Source organism: Somniosus microcephalus, chromosome 6 (genome assembly GCF_052327205.1).
Source record: "Somniosus microcephalus isolate GS21.2 chromosome 6, FLI_Smic_1.0, whole genome shotgun sequence".
Lineage (NCBI taxonomy): Eukaryota > Metazoa > Chordata > Chondrichthyes > Squaliformes > Somniosidae > Somniosus > Somniosus microcephalus.
In genome coordinates this window covers 37,159,468-37,176,617 of record NC_140992.1, presented here as the reverse complement: position 1 = coordinate 37,176,617, position 17,150 = coordinate 37,159,468, and positions in this window count along the sequence as shown.

Below are 17,150 nucleotides of genomic sequence, written 5' to 3'. Positions count from 1 at the left end.
GATTGGATGGTATTTTGTAAAGTGTAAGTTTTGTGAGCTGTGTTGGATGGGGGAATAGGAGAAGTGAGTGATAGAAGAGAGGAGGGTGCAGGCTGCCAAGTGAATGGCCTCCATTTTGGAAGTCCATGAGTTTCTCACACTGTCTCAAAGGCTTAGGATGGGAGATAACACTTGTACAGGGAGAGCAGTGGGATGATCTGGAATATGGTTGGGATGAGGGCATCTAAAGTGGAGGAAAGGCAGTTCAGAAGATGGATAAAGACACCAATGTTAGTGCTAGTGGCAGACAGAGGAGAGGAAGTTGCAAGTTTAAGAAGTATGGGGCTTTTTTTATAGAAGTGGAATGAAAGGGTGGAGGGGTTAGAGACAGGCAGGGAGATGTGTGTGGTGAAAGAGAAGAAGTGATTGCAGGTGACCCTGTTGGTAGTTGTGATCTTTGAAGATTGTGAGGCATTGTGGGTACGTGGGGTATCTTTGGAGTTGAGTTGCCTCCATGATTACATATCAGGAGATCACAAGGTCATTACAGATGGACCACTTGGCTCATATTATTTCATCCATCCACAAGCATCCTACACTCTCCCATTAAAACACCCAATTCTTTATTAAATGCATCCAGGAATTTTCACCTCCACCACACTACTGGAAGTCCATTCCAACTGTCGATTACTCTTTGTGTGAAGAAGAAACTCCTGATACTAGTCTTAAAGTTACCTTTTACTGGTTTGAACCTATGTCCCGATGTCCTATTCCCAAAATTTAGAGTAATATATTCCAGATTTACCTTTTCCATGTACTATCCTTTATACCTCTAAGATCACCTCACTGATGCCTCCTTTCCAGATTGAAAAGGCTGAGTCTTTCTAGTCTTTCCTTATAACTCAGACTCCTGAAACCAGAGATTAGCCTTGTGGCTCTTCTCTGCACCTGCTCCAATGCTTGAATGTCACCTTTGTGTCTCAGCAAAGGGATGTTGGAACTGAGTTGATCCTCTGTGGCAGGCTTGATAATCATGGCTGGAATTTTCACCTTTGCATCGGGTTGGGTGTGTGCAGGTGGCGTAGTGGGTCCAAAATGCGATGTTAAGAGCAACGCGCTGCTCAGAGCGACTTTAACTTATTGGCCCAATTCAAAGAGTCATGAGCATTTCCGAACCCTATTAAATGGTGCAGGTCTGATGACGTCATCGTTTCCAGCGCCCATATTTAAAGCAGCCTTGCACTGAACTCACTTGAAGGTTTCCAGAGGAGGGCGGAAGGTGTGAAAGAAAGGCCACAGGAGAGATAAAACTTTTGAAACATGGATAGCCAAAGGCAGAGGCTGCACCCGGTTCTTTGATTCTTCCTTGCGTACTCTTGTGGAGGTTGTCAGAGTATGCAGGGAGGTCCTTTTCCCTGCTGACAGGCAAAGGAGACCGCCACAAGCAACAAAGAGAGCTTGGCTGGATATTGCAGAGGAGGTCAGCAGCAGGGATGTGGTCAGGAGGACCTGGATACAGTGCAGGAAGCGCCTCACTAATCTCATGAGGTCAGGAAAGGTAAATGCAAAGCCACACTCAACTTCATCCTGCTGCACCTCTCATCACATCCCCATCACTCTGCCTTTCCAACCCTGCTGCTGCGCATCCTTACTCACATCAACATATCTTGCATGTCCTCCCATCTCTCTCTATCTACATACTCACATCCCCATTTGACTAGCCACCGCTCACACTTACCCTCATCCTAATGAAATCATACCAACTAACAATGCACAAGGAGGCCACTTGGCTTTGGCACTCCACTCCATGATAGTCTCCCTCTAAAGATGTAACCCATCCATTCCTTACTCATCCTATCACTCTCACTCAACCTTCTCTTAAACATAAGAACATAAGAAGTAGGAGCAGGAGTAGGCCATACGGCCCCTCGGGCCTGCTCCGCCATTCAATAGGATCATGGCTGATCCGAACCTAGACTCACATTCACTTCCCTGCCCTCTCCCCGTAACCCCTAATTCCCTTATCTGCTAAGAAACTGTCTATCTCTGTTTTAAATCTATTTAATGTTGCAGCTTCCACAGCTCTCTGGGGTAGCAAATTCCATAGATTTATTACCCTCTGAGTAAAGAAGTTTCTCCTCATCTCAGTTTTGAAAGGGCAGCCCCTTATTCTAAGATTATGCCCCCTAGTTCTAGTCTCACCCATCAGTGGTAACATCCTCACCGCATCCACCCGATCAATCCGCCTCACAATCTTATATGTTTCGATAAGATCGCCTCTCATTCTTCTGAACTCCAATGAGTAGAGGCCCAACCTACTCAACCTTTCCTCATACATCAACCCCCTCATCTCCGAAATCAACTGAGTGAACCTTCTCTGAACCGCCTCGAGAGCAAGTATATCTTTTCTTAAATATGGAAACGAAAACTGCACGCAGTATTCCAGGTGTGGCCTCACCAATACCCTGTATAACTGCAGCAAGACTTCCCTGTTTTTATACTCCATCCCCCTTGCAATAAAAGCCAAGATTCCATTGGCCTTCCTGATCACCTGCTGCACCTGCATACTAACTTTTTGTGTTTCATGCACCAGGACCCCCAGATCCCTTTGTACTGTAGCACTTTGCAGTTTCTCTCCATTTAGATAATAACTTGCTCTTTGATTTTTTCTGCCAAAGTGCATAACCTCACACTTTCCAATATTATATTCCATCTGCCAAATCTCTACCCACTCACTTAGCCTGTCTATGTCCTTTTGCAGGTTTTTAATGTCCTCCTCACTCACTGCTTTCCCTCCCATCTTTGTATCGTCGGCAAACTTGGATCTGTTGCACTCGGTCCCTTCCTCCAAATCGTTAATATAGATTGTAAAGAGTTGGGGTCCCAGCACTGACCCCTGCGGAACACCACTAGTTACTGATTGCCAACCCGAGAATGAACCATTTATCCCAACTCTTTGTTTTCTGTTAGATAGCCAATCTTCCACCCATGCCAGTATATTACCCCCAATCCCGTGATTTTTTATCTTGATCAGTAATCTTTTGTGTGGCACCTTGTCAAATGCCTTTTGGAAGTCCAAATACACTACATCCACTGGTTCCCCTTTATCCACCCTGTATGTTACGTCCTCAAAGAATTCGAGCAAATTTGTCAAACATGACTTCCCCTTCATAAAACCATGCTGACTCTGTCCTATTAAATTATGTTTATCCAAATGCTCTGTTACTGTTTCCTTAATAATGGACTCCAACATTTTACCAACCACAGCTGTTAGACTAACTGGTCTATAGTTTCCAGCTTTTTGTCTACTTCCCTTCCTTGCAGGAAAAAAGAGCCCACAATTAGAGGGAGAGAGAGAGAACCGGAGGTGGAACACCATCATTGGCGACCCTAACAACAGCTGAGGAGGCTGCCTTAGAAGTTTCGGGAGTCGCCGAGCAGCTGGATGTGGGAGACAGAGAGAGTGGGACATCTCAGCAACCTGGTGACAGAATTTCATATCATACAGCTACATGGCATACATCAGTACTCATATGGGGACTGATGTCAGCATCCAGTGAATGGTCATCATGTGCATAATGGTATCTGTACCCATTCTTCATATGACATATCTAACTCATCTCTTTACTCTCCCACAGGTCCATCAAGAGTCCCCCCGCCCCCCTTCGCCCCCCCCCCCCCGCAACTGTCCAGGAGGAAGAGGAAGATGACTCCTCAGAGGAGCCTCCAGCCTCTGAGGGCGCACCATCACCAGACATAAGCGCACCCAGCACCAGCGCAGATACACACACCTCGGTGGGTCCCACGCGAGATAGAGTAGTGTTGTCACCTGGTGTCTCACAACTCACAAGTGAGCAAGAGCAGATGGTGGAGACAAAGACAGCAGTGGAGAGTCCTCATTGGAGGCCGCAGGACTCTCCCAGCTCTGCTCAGCTGCATGCAGACGCTGAGCCTCGGGGGCCATCCAGAAAGAGGGCGTTCCTGGAGGTGCGGCAAGAAGTGCAGGAGGCTTTGACAGGTTTTGCGAGTGTGATGTCTGCAAATGTGCAGAGATTGGAGGAGTCCAGCTCCAACATGAGCACCACTGTGTCACAGGTGATAGCGACTGTAGGCTCTTCCATGGATAGGATGGCCACTTGCATGGAGCAGCTAATGTGCCACCCACAGGAGCACATGATCTCTATGGAAAATAGATGGCTACCTATGGAGGATAGATGGCAGAGGCTCATAGACCTTTCTAGGAGGGATGTCAACATAGACATGGGTCCTCATAGCCCCACTGAAGTGCAGCAAGGTATTCTCCAGCTCCTTGCTAGCAGGGAAGTGTGGGTGGCCCATGAGAGGCATGATGGTGAGATGGCAAATGGAAGTGGGAGGTCCTCTCAAAGCGCTCACACTTCCCCCACATTGCCATACTCTCAGTCATAGCCCCAGATGCCTCCTTGTACAGCAATGGCCGAGTCTCCCCCTGCACAGTTGCAGGAGGAGCAGACTTTGGTGTGGCCATCAGAGGCTCCAAAACCCAGAGCACGTCCGCCAAGAGTGTCTAAGCAGTTGCAGCAGGGAAGTGAGCAGGCTGCCTCTATCTCTGCTGAAGCCACAGGGGTAGCACCTCATAGATGCATGCGTAAGAGTAAGATGATACACAAGTAGATTCACAAGGGTAGTCACTTGGGTGTTTTATTCAATGTTTATGTAAAGTTTCCGTTACTGTGATGTCACACATAAAATAACAACAGAAAATGCTGGAAAAACTCAGCAGGCCAGGCAACATCCGTGGAGAGAAATTAGAGTCGACGTATCCGAAACGTCGACTCTAATTTCTCTCCACGGATGTTGCCTGGCCTGCTGAGTTTTTCCAGCATTTTCTGTTGTTATTTCGGATCTCCAGCATCTGCAGTATTTTGCTATCGTTTGGAAATACAGGTAGACTATCCTTTATCCGCACTTCCGAAAACCGAAAACCTCTAAAAACCAAAAGTTTTTTCGTGGAGCGTAAGTCGTGCGCACGACATGACCTGAGTGGCACCAAACATGACAGGAGTGGTCCGGGAGCTCTGCCTTTCCCTGTGAGCAGGGCAGAGGGTCACAGAGTTCCCTCCTGGGTAGGAGATTGCAGGCCAAGCCGGGCAGTGTGAAGGAAGTACCGGGAGAGTGAACCCAACAATACAGCGGCCCATCCGATAGCTGCAGCGGCCCGTCCGATAGTCTTTTCTTCCCCCCCCCGACCTGATTTGCGGGCCAGCTTAGTGTAGGAGTCAGCCGATATCCGGCTTTCCCACAACTGACGGCGGCAGTTGAGCCCCAGACCCCCGCTAAGTCAAGGAATTCAGATACGGAGCAGGGGAAGCCGGAAACCTCGATCTAACGGCAGAAATCAGCAGCCGTTTTGTTAGGTTTTTTTTCTTCCCCTAGCATTTTTTTTCTTCCCCTAGCATTTTTTTTCTTCCCCTAGCATTTTTTTAAACAGTCAGGCTGTGGAAAGAATCTCTGTAGCTTAGCAACAGCTTCAGAGACGCTTCCAAGGCAGGGCCCGAGTGTTTACAAGCTGTTGCTAAGCAACAGTGTTTGTTGTCAGACACGGAGATGAAAACCTTCTGAAATCCGAAAAATTCCGAAAACCAAAACACAGCTGGTCCCAAGGTTTTCGGATAAAGGATAGTCTACCTGTAGCTTACTGAGTTGAAGTGAATGGTAATACATAACGTTACCTCCAGCAATGGTGGTCAGTGTGAACATAAGAAATAGGAGCAGGAGTAGGCCATTCGTCCCCTCGAGCCTGCTCCGCCATTCAATAAGATCATGGCTAATCTTCTACCTCAACTCCACTTTCCTGCACTATCCCCATATTCCTTGATTCCCTTAATATCCAAAAATCTATCGATCTTTGTCTTGAATATACTCAACGACTGAGCCTCCACAGCCCTCTGGGGTAGAAAATTCCAAAGATTCACCACCCTCTGAGTGAAGAAACTTCTCATCATCTCAGTCCTAAATGGCCGACCCCTTATTCTGAGACTGTGATCCCTAGTTCTAGACTCCCCAGCCAGGGGAAACATCTACCCTGTCAAGCCCTGTAAGAATGTTGTATGTTTCAATGAGATCACCTCTCATTCTTCTAAACTGTAGAGAATGTAGGCCGAGCCTACTCAATCTCTCCTCATAGGACAATCCCCCCTTCCCAGGAATCAGTCTGGTGAACCTTCATTGCACTCTCGCTATGGCAAGTATATCCTTCCTTAGGTAAGGAGACCAAAACTGTACACAATATTCCAGGTGTAGTCTCACCAGGGCCCTATATAATTGCAGTAAGATGTCTTTACTCTTATACTCAAATCCTCTTGTAATAAAGGCCAACATATCATTTGCTTTCCTAATTCCTTGCTGTGCCTGCATGTTAATTTTCAGTGATTCGTGTACAAGGATACCTAGGTCCCTCTGAACAGCAACATTTCCCAATCTCTCACCATTTAAAAAATACTCTGCTATTCTATTTTTCCTACCAAACTGGATAACTTCACATTTCTCCACATTATATTCCATTTGCCATGTTCTTGCCCATTCACTTAGCCTGTCTATATCCCCTTGCAGCCTCTTTGCATCCCCCTCACAACTGACATTCCCACCTTGTTTTGTATCATCAGCAAAAGTGTGGGGGAGGAAATAGTGGGGGGGAGAGTTCAGGTGAGGGAAAATTTAAAAAGTCAAAGAGGAAGGAGAAGGCAATAGTGCAGGGTAGCGATAGGGGTAATGATAACCAGAGTGTGACAGGAAGGGACAGAGTGTATAAACATAAGAGTGCATCAGAAAGTAGAGTCAGAGTAGGGAAAAATGGTAAAAAGACAAAATTAAAAGCGCTTTATCTGAATGCACGTAGCATTCATAACAAGATAGATGAGTTGACGGCACAAATAGAAATAAATGGGTATGATCTGATAGCCATTACAGAGACCTGGCTGCAAGATGACCAAGGCTGGGAACTGAATATTCAGGGGTATTTGACATTTCGGAAGGATAGGCAGAAAGGAAAAGGAGGTGGCGCAGCTCTGTTACTAAAGGATGAGATCAGCGCCGTAGTGAGAAATGATATTGGCTCAGAAGATCAAGATGTAGAATCAGTTTGGGTGGAGATAAGAAATAATAAGGGAAAGAAGTCACTGGTGGGAGTAGTCTATAGGCCCCCTAACAGTAGCTACACTGTAGGACAGTGTATAAATCAGGAAATAATGGAGGCTTGTAAGAAAGGTACTGATTTTAAGCTTCATATAAATTGGACAAATCAAATTGGCAAAGGTAGCTTTGAGGAAGAGTTCATAGAGTGTTCATTCGGGATGGTTTCTTAGAACAATATGTTGTGGAACCAACCAGGGAGCAGGCTCATTTAGATCTGGTAATGTGTAACGAGATAGGATTAATTAATGATCTCATAGTAAAGGATCCTCTAGGGAAGAGTGATCATAGCATGTTAGAATTTCAAATTCGGTTTGAGGGTGAGAAACCTGGGTCTCAAACTAATGTCCTGAACTTAAATAAAAGCAATTACAAAGGTATGAAGACAGAGTTGTCTAAAGTGGACTGGGAAAATAGATTAAAGGGTAAGACAGTAGATAAACTGTGGCAGACATTTAAGGAGATATTTCATAACTCTCAGCAAAGATACATTCCAGTGAGAAAGAAAGACTCTAAGAGAAGAATGAACCATTTGTGGCTAACTAAGCAAGTTAAGGACGGTATCAAATTGAAAACAAAGGCATACAATGATGCGAAGATTAGTGGTAGGCCAGAGGATTGGGAAATTTAAAAAACCAGCAAAGGACAACTAAAAAAATAATAGAGAGAGAAGATAGATTATGAGAGTAAACTAGCAAGAAATATAAAAACAAACAGTAAGAGCTTCTACAGGTATATAAAAAGGAAGAGAGTAACTATAAAGTAAATGTTGGTCCCTTAGAGGGTGAGACTGGGGAATTAATAATGGGAAACAGGGAAATGGCAGAGACTTTGAACAAATATTTTGTATCGGTCTTCACGGTAGAAGGCACTAAAAGCATCCCAGTAATAATAGATAATCAAGGGGCTATAGGGAGGGGGGAAACTTAAAACAATCACCATCACTAGAGAAAAAGTACTAGGCAAACTTATGGGACTAAAGGTGGACAAGTCCCCTGGACCTGATGGCCTGCATCCTAGGGTCTTAAAAGAAGTAGCTGTCGAGATAGTGGATGCATTGGTTGTAATCTACCAAAATTCCCTGCATTCTGGAGAGGTCCCAGCAGATTGGAAAACTGCAAATGTAACACCCCTATTCAAGAAAGGAGGGAGACAGAAAGCAGGAAACTATAGACCAGTTAGCCTAACATCTGTCATTGGGAAAATGCTGGGGTCCATTATTAAGGAAGTAGCATCAGGACATTTAGAAAATCATAATACAGTCAAGCAGAGTCAGCATGGTTTTGTGAAAGGGAAATCATGTTTGACAAATTTGCTAGAGTTCTTTGAGGATGTAACGAGCAGGGTGGATAAGGGGAACCAGTAGATGTAGGGGGAGCAGTTTGGTATAGCCCGTTGGGGCGCCGTTATCGGCCGTGCACAAAATTTAGCGCCTGCCGCTAATTATCGCCTTCGACTCCAAACTTGGCTTTTATCACCCCAGGAGGTGATTGGAGCGCTAAATCAGGCGCTACACACCTCTCTTAAGGCGCTAAGGCTGAGGAGCGAGGCGCTACCCCAGAGCGCGGGCGCAGCGCAGGTGCTGTCAGTTACCGATTGAACACAGACACACTGGCGCCGGTCAGTTCTTAAAGGGGAGGGTCGCTCTTGCTCTCCAGCCACACCCTGCTCATTGGAGCCTTGAATCTCGGCCTGGACAGACCTGTGCCTAAATCTTCCAGCCAAGGACTATGGAGAGGGCCAGGGAGCGAGCACAGCGCTTCAGTGAGCGGGCCTTGGCAGCTCTGGTTGGCGCAGTGGAGCGCAGAATATCTATACTGTACCCAGAGAGTGGCAGGAGCCCTTTGCCACGCGAGTACAGAAGAGTGTGGAGGGAGGTGGCTCAGAGAGTCTCCTCAAGCAGCATAGTGCCCAGGACCCATATCCAATGTAGGAAAAAGTTCAACGACCTCACTCGGGTCGTCAGGGTGAGTAGCTTTTTTTCAAAACCTCTCCATCCCTCCATCTCAACCTCACTCTATGGCCAGAGGGTCTTAAAAGCCCCAATGCCCAACACTCATCCAACACCTATGGCCCTTTCATCAAACACACACGCACATTCCACACTTTGCCTACATTAAGGGCTATTCAACTATGGGAGGCACATCAGGCAAGACCATGGCTGCATACAGTAAGGGCTATTCAACTATGGGAGGCACATCAGGCAAGACCATGGCTGCATACAGTAAGGGCTATTCAACTATGGGAGGCACATCAGGCAAGACCATGGCAGCATACAGTAAGGGCTACTAATGTATGGGAGGCACATCAGGCAAGACCATGGCTGTATATTTACTCAGATGCCGTCCTTTTTCTTGCAGGCCAAGCTATCTCATAATAGGAGACAGCAGCAACGGACGGGTGGAGGGCGGCCTCAGCTGCAACCCCTCAGCGATCTTGAGGTGCATGTCCAGAGAGTTGTGGCAAGCCGGGTGATTGGTCCCGTCGCCACTGGAGACGCCGACCCCGTTCTGGACAGCAATGGTAAGGTCATCCATCACCTTCTTGTCCTCTCTCCTTTCACTTGTTCCTCACAACACCAGCCTTTGACACTTTCAATCCAACTTACTAAATCACTGCACTCATTCCTCCCTCGCTGCCACCCTGTCCTCACGCTAAAGCCACTCTTGTACCTCCCTGCTTTCAGATCGTGATTCACCAGTTGAGGAGACGGGCCCTCAAGCTGCCAGTGGGAGTGAAGCTGAAGGTGAGGAGGAAGAGGAAGCTGGAGCATCAGCGCCACCCTCTCCCGAGGAATCCCATGCCCACACTGGGAACACGCCTTCCCTGGAGGGGAGCAGGGGAGAATGGTCTGATGAGGGTGAAGCTCCAGGACCCAGCGGGCTGCAGCAACGCAATGGGGGTAGGGAAGCTCGGGGGCCTTCTCCCCGGAGGGAGAGTATGCCATCGAGTCCTATGCACTGGACGCAGAGGAGAAGCGGGTCCTCGCTGAAATGAGTGCCCAGGCGGTGCACAGGCACACTGAGCTCATGGGTGCAGTGGGAAGGGTGCCCGAATGCATTGAATCCCTGGCAGGAGTGTGGAGTACTTCACTGTAGCACAGGCGGATGCCACGCAAATGCTTAGTGCTGCAATGCAGCCACTGGCTGCTATGAGCTCATCTCAGACTGCTCTCATGCAGACTCAGATTGAGGCCACGTGAGCACTGACTGCTGCCATCCTCGCTGGTTCAGACACATTTCCCCGGGGCTCTCACAGCAGGCCAGCAATCTGTGCTCCAGCAAATTGCTCCGGATGCTGAAGTGCTGCCTCGTGGGAGTGCCAGTGTGTCGGTCGAGCAGGGAGTTGCTGTCCTCTCTCAAGATGCCACCACTGTCACTTCTCCACTACACTTGCCACCGCCTGTAGGACAGACTGCTGCCGCCCATGCAGAGTTGGTGCAGCCTGCAGCCGTTCCCTCCAGGCCTAGAGCTGGTTGAGGCTGTCCTTCAAGGGCATCTGCAGTCTCAGGTTGTGACAATCAGCAGCCTTCTACCAGCCTTGCTGCAGCCACTGGGGTCCCATTACGGAGGAGCTGCAGGGTGGGAAGGGGGGAATTTCGCAAGGGAAGGAGATCTCCCTCGACGGGCAAAAAGTAGGAGGTGTGACAAAATGTTGTTCATTGTTTTATTAAAGGCCGAGGTTCGTGGTCAAATTTTTTTAACTGTTTTGGACATTGTCTCCAGGTTGTGAGAGCCAGTTATGTTAATGACTGTTTTTGTAGTGTTTCTTTCTATTAGTTTGTCATGCGGAAATGAGACACACAGAGTTTGTAAAATAAATAAGTTTCTGTATTCAAAATGTGCATGTTTGGCCTTTGCAATCATTGTTGCCTTGACTGGCTTAGGGGTTGCAGGTTGGTTTCATTCAGGTTGTTCTCAATGGCAGAAGCCATTTCCTCAGAAGGGGCCTAGAAGCGACTTGCTATGAGCCTTTGACAGACGGCCCTTCCACTTTGTACATTGTGTGCCTCCCTCCCGCCTTGGTGCTGCTGATGATCATCCTCCTCATCTTCCTCCTCCTCCTCTGGTGGTGCTCCAATGCCTGGTGGCATTGGCTGGGTCCTGAGGATTGCAAGGTTATGCAGCATGCAGCACACAACAACGAAGTGGGAGACTCGCTCAGGCGAGTACCGAAGGGCTCCTCCAGAATGGCCCAGACAGCGGAACCGTTGCTTGAGCACACCGATTGTGTGCTCAACGATGTTCCTGGTAGCTTGATGGCTCTCGTCGTATCGCAGCTCAGCAGGGGTGTTGGGCGTACGGAGCGGTGTCATCAGCCAGGTGCACAGAGGATATCCCTTGTCCTCGAGAAGCCAACCACCTGGGTGATGCAGTGCCTGGAAAAGGTCTGCCACAGAAGTCTGGTGCAGGATGAAGGCATTGTGGCTGCTGCCAGGAAAGTGGGCATTGACAGCGAGTATCAGCTGTCTGTGGTCACAGACCAACTGAACGTTTAAGGAATGGAAGCCCTTTCGGTTGCAGAAATCCTCGGCATTCTCATGCGGCGCACGCAAAGCCACATGCGTGCAGTCAATGGCGGCCTGCACCATGGGGAAGCCCGCTATCATTGCAAAGCCCATTGTGCGTTCTTGCTGCTTGTCCGGGGTCATGGGGAAAGAGATGTAATCTCATCTCCTTTTAAAGAGGGCATTTGTGACCTGACGGATGTAGCAATACACCGCGAACTGGGAGATATTGGCGATGTCCCCAGTAGCTGATTGAAATGAGCCGGTGGCATAAAAGTTGAGAGCCACTGTTATCTTCACTGCCACCGACAGAGACGTCCTGCTCCTCAGTTGAGGCTGCAGATCTGGCTGAAGCAGGTGGCAGAGCTCAGTGACCACCTCCTTGCTGAAGCGCAGCCTTTGCAAACACTGCTCCTCAGACATATTAATGTAGGAGAACTATTGGCGAAATACCCTGGGAGGGTAAGGTCTCCTGTACAGAGGCCTGTTGGCCCTCCTCCATCTGGCCATGATTGCCACTCTCTCTCTGCATCTCTGTGCCCTCCGAATGTGATGGAGCAGGATGACACCCCTGTGGCGTTGCCACATTGGGGAAACACTGTGGCCTAGAAATTCAGTTGGGCGTGCCAGCCATTAGCACCTTAGGAGGAGTAGATCTCAAGCGCTAGGCGCTTAGCGCCCGGGCGCAGCGCGATCTGCGCCTCGCCCCAACTTCAGTACACATTTAGCGCCGGCGCAAAGTCTTAGCGCGCGCCCTGCTGCGCGCGCAGATCATGACGTCATTTCGTCGTGCAACGCCCTTTGTGCACCCCGAACCGGAACTTCACTCACGCCGGCCCATTGTGTGCCGGGCGGCCCTAACGACTGTGAAGTGGAACGGTACACAGCTGATGCGGGCCGCGGGGAGCGCAAATTAAAGGGCCCTCCTGTACTAGAAATGGTACGGGGAGGAGGAGGAGGAGGAGGAGGAGGAAGGAGGAGGAGGAGGAGGAGGAGAAGGATGATGATGATGATGATGATTGGTGGATTGGTGGATTGGTGCCGGGAACACATAACAAACTGATGGAGAGAAACCCTCCCCAAAACCACAAATACACCAGTGTCGGCCTTTCAAAAAAACAAATCCACCCTCCCCCTTTAAGAGCTCACCGGAGCCAGAGTGTCTGCCGTCAATCAGCAGCTCGCCGCACCTGCCCTGCGCCCAACTTCCGGTTTAGCGCCCCGGCCCGCCGGCTTAGCGCCTAAAGAGAGGCATGCAGCGCCAGTTTGAGCACTCGAGCAAACTCTTAGGGCGAAGCTAATGAATATCGGAGAAGTGGCCTCGATTTGGTGGCGGGCGCAAACTTTAGCGGCCGCCCGACTTTACCGCCCAAAAAGTGGCTACAATGAATTTCTAGGCCTGTGTGTATGTAGATAAACCTGTATAATCCCCTTTTAACTGCTGTATTCCCCTCCCCCCGCAAGACAGTTGCAAGCTGAGAGGAATAAGGCACGTTCAGACTTGCCTGCTGCTGATAGAAGGAAAACCAATCATGTTCCAGAGGTGACCAATCCGTGAGTCATCACAGGTTCGCGGGCTTCACGAATTCAGTACTGTATTGTGAGAGTTGGAGTAAAGACCTATTTCTTGTAGCTCGCTGTGTTGCCTATTTCTTTACGCGGGAGACCGTAGTCCCCCACACCCCCATCCATTGCAGCCCCCATAGTATTTAGGCAATCAAAGTTATGAAGGTCAAAAACCAAAGTACCTGCAAAGTTATGGTCAGAAGCCAAACTACCTCAGATAGCATTGACTCAATGCAGAAGTCTCTCTCTTTCTCTCTTTGTCTCTCTCAAAATCTCTCTCTCTCTCAGAACGAGTGGTGCAAAAATGGCTACCACACAAAAGCCAGGAAGAGGCCCCCTTTAAATAGCGCCCCCCCCCCAGCCCCACAGCGACTGGGAAGCGTTCCAGTCTACCTGTCCTTGGTTGCGCCAGGCGGAAAGGAGGGGGGGGCGCCACTCAATTTCCGTTCCAGGGTGTCACAAGGGCATTGCACTCTCGAATGACATCAAGATTTGCGTGCGCAGGAGATCGGGCATTATTGTTTAGCGCCACCGCAAAATGTCTAGTTAATTGCGCAAGTGGCGCAAAAATCGCCGCGCCCGGGCGCTAATTGCTTTGCGCCCCATTAGCGCCCTCTTAAGGCGCTAACGGGAGGCGCAAACAACTGAATTTTTCCCCCGTAGTATATTTGGATTTCCAGAAGGCATTCGATAAGGTGCCACATAAAAGGTTACTGCACAAGTTAAGAACTCGTGGGGTTGGGGGTAATATATTAGCATAGATAGAGGATTGGCTAACTAACAGGAAACAGATAGTTGGGATAAATGGGTAATTTTCAGGCTGGCAAACTGTAACTAGTGGGGTGCCACAGGGATCAGTGCTGGGGCCTCAGCTGTTTACAATCTATATTAATGACTTCGATGAAGGGGCCAAGTGTAATGTAGCCAAATTTGCTGATGATAGGTTAAGTGAGTAGGCAAAAATTTGGCAGATGGGGGGAAAAATTCAGTTGTTTGCGCCTCCAGTTAGCGCCTTAAGAGGGCACTAATGGGGTGCAAAGCAACTAGCGCCCGGGCGCGGCGATGTTTGCGCTGTTCGCGAAACTAACTAGACATTTTGCGGCGGCACTAAACACTACTGCCACGATCTCCTGTGCCGGCAGATCGTGACGTCAGTCGAGTGCACAACATCCCAGTAGTGCCCTGGACCAGATATTGAGTGGCGCCCCCTGCCTTACCACCTGCCGCTAGCAACGACAGGTTGAGGGGAGCGTTTTGCAGTCAGAAAGGGACTGGGGGAGCGCGATTTAAAGGCGACCGCTTCCTGCCTTTTTTTGTTGGTGACATTTTTGCACCACGCATTCTGAGAGAGAGAGACTTCTGAAGAGATTCAACGCTGTGTGAAGGAGTTTTGAGTACTGAGCAGCACTTTGCAGGTTCATTTTGATTTGCCCTTCCTTGCTTTGCCAGCGCTCTGAGGTAGCGCCTTGCTCCTCGGCCTTTGTGCCTTAAGACAGGTATGAAGCGCCTGATTTAGCGTTCCAATCACCTCCAGGGGCGATAAAAGCCAAGTTTGCCGTCGGAGGCGATAATTAGCGCCAGGCGCTAAACTTTGCGCACGGCCGATAATGGCACCCCAAACGGGGCGATACTGAATTTTTCCCCCATGGAGTATAATGTGGGAAAATGTGAGGTTATCCACTTTGGTAGGAAAAATAAAAAAGCAAATTATTATTTAAATGGAGGGAGAATACTAAAAGCTGCGGAACAGAGGGATCTGGGGGTCCATGTACATGAAACACTAAAAGTTAGCATGCAGGTACAGCAAGTAATTAGGAAGGCAAATGGAATGTTGGCCTTTATTGCAAGGGGGTTGGAGTATAAAAGTAGGGAAGTCTTACTACAACTGTACAGGGCATTGGTGAGACCACACCTGGAGTACTGCGTACAGTTTTGGTCTCCTTATTTAAGGAGGGATATACAGGAAACTTTTGATTAACCGGCCACTAAATAACCGGAAATGTCGGTTAACCGGCAAAATTCAGGAGTCGGTTCAGATAACTTTTTTTACTTTTAGTTACTTTTTTTTACTCATTTCTGGCTGTGCAAGCGTCTAACTGAAGCTGTTGCTAAGCTACAGAGATGCTTGCAAGCTGTGCTGATTGTTTTGAAGCTGTTGCTAAGCAACAGGGTTTGTTGCTTTAGACGGAGCGCTGAGCTCCGTATCTTTTAACTATAGCGCTCGATTCTCCGGCAATGTTGATAGACCGGCACCAGCTCGGTCCCATCCGTGCTGGATACCAGAAAGTTTCCTGTACTTGCATTGGAGGCAGTTCAGGGAAGGTTCACTAGGTTAATTCCTGAGATGAAGGGGTTGTCTTATAAAGAAAGGTTGAGCAGGTTGGGCCTATACTCATTGGAGTTTAGAAGAATGAGAGGTGATCTTATTGAAAGGTATAAGATTCTGAGGGGGCTTGACAGGGTAGATGCAGAGAGGATGTTTCCCCTCGTGGGGGAATCTAGAACTAGGGGGCATTGTTTCAGAATAAGGGGTCGCCCATTTCTTCTCTCAGAGAGTCGTGAATTTTTGGAATTCTCTACCCCAGAGAGCTGTGGAGGCTGGGTCACTGAATATATTTAAGGTGGAGATAGACAGATTTTTGAACGATAAGGGAGTCAAGGGTTATGGGGAGTGGGCAGGGAAGTGGAGTTGAGGCCAAGACCAGATCAGCCATGATCTTATTGAATGGCGGAGCAGGCTCAAGGGGCCAGAATGGCCTACTCCTGCTCCTATTTCTTATGTTCTTATGTAAACTTGGATTTATTACATTTAGTCCACTCATCCAAATCATTGATATAGATTGTGAATAGCTGAGGCCCACACACTGATCCTTGCGGTACCCCACTAGTTACAGCCTGCCAACCCGAAAATGACCCGTGAAAGGAATGGCTTGGTCATTGTAGGGATGCTTTATGGTGTTGCTGTGGGGTGGTGCCAACCTGGCGCAGCATGTGGCAGCCATATAGGTGTACTGCGTAAAATTAAGTAAATCTGGCCATGATGAGTCCATCCCTGGCCTCCCGGGCAACAGTGTGCTCGGGTGCCGCTGGGATCTGCACCGCAGCTTCCTCCTGCTCCTGCTCCTCCTCATCTTCCAGCTGATGCTCCTCCTTCTCTGAAGAAGTTGTGCGCTCAGTGCATTGCTCCTCATGCAGCGCTAATCTTCGCTGCTGCGCTATGTTGTGCAGGGCGCAGCAGACCACGACGATTCTGGAGACCCTGGCTGGTGCATACTGAAGGGCTGCTCCAGATCTGTCAAGCCATCTGAAGCGCATTTTCAGCATGCCTATTGTTTGCTCTATGACATATCTGGTGGAAATGTGGCTTTCATTATATCTCTCCTGGGCCTCAGTACTTGGCCTCCTCAAGGGTTTCATGAGCCACATCTTCAGTGGATAGCCCTTGTCTCCAAGCAGCCAGCCAGAAAGTCTGCTTGGAGGAGCCAAGAGCTGAGGGAGGGTGGACTGGCGCAGGACGAAAGAGTCATGGCAGCTACCAGGGAATTTGGCGCACACATGCATGATGGTCTTTCTATAGTTGCAGACAAGCTGCACATTGAGGGAGTGGAAGCCCTTGCAGTTGACAAACACTCCTGGGTGATGTGGGGGCGCCCTGATGGCCACATGTGTGCAGTCAATGACGCCCTGCACCCGTGGGAAGTCAGCCAGAGCGGCAAAGCCGAGCACCCGTTCAGTAACACTGGCTTCATCAGTGGCAAAGTTGATATAATTGGCTGACTTGTCAAACAGGGCATCAGTGACATGTGATGCATCTGTGGGCGATCGACTGTGAGGTGTCTCAAATGTCTGCTGCAGATCCCTGGAAAGAGCCTGAGGCAAAGAAGTTGCGGGCGCTGGTGACTTTGACAGCCACTGTTAAGGCATGTCC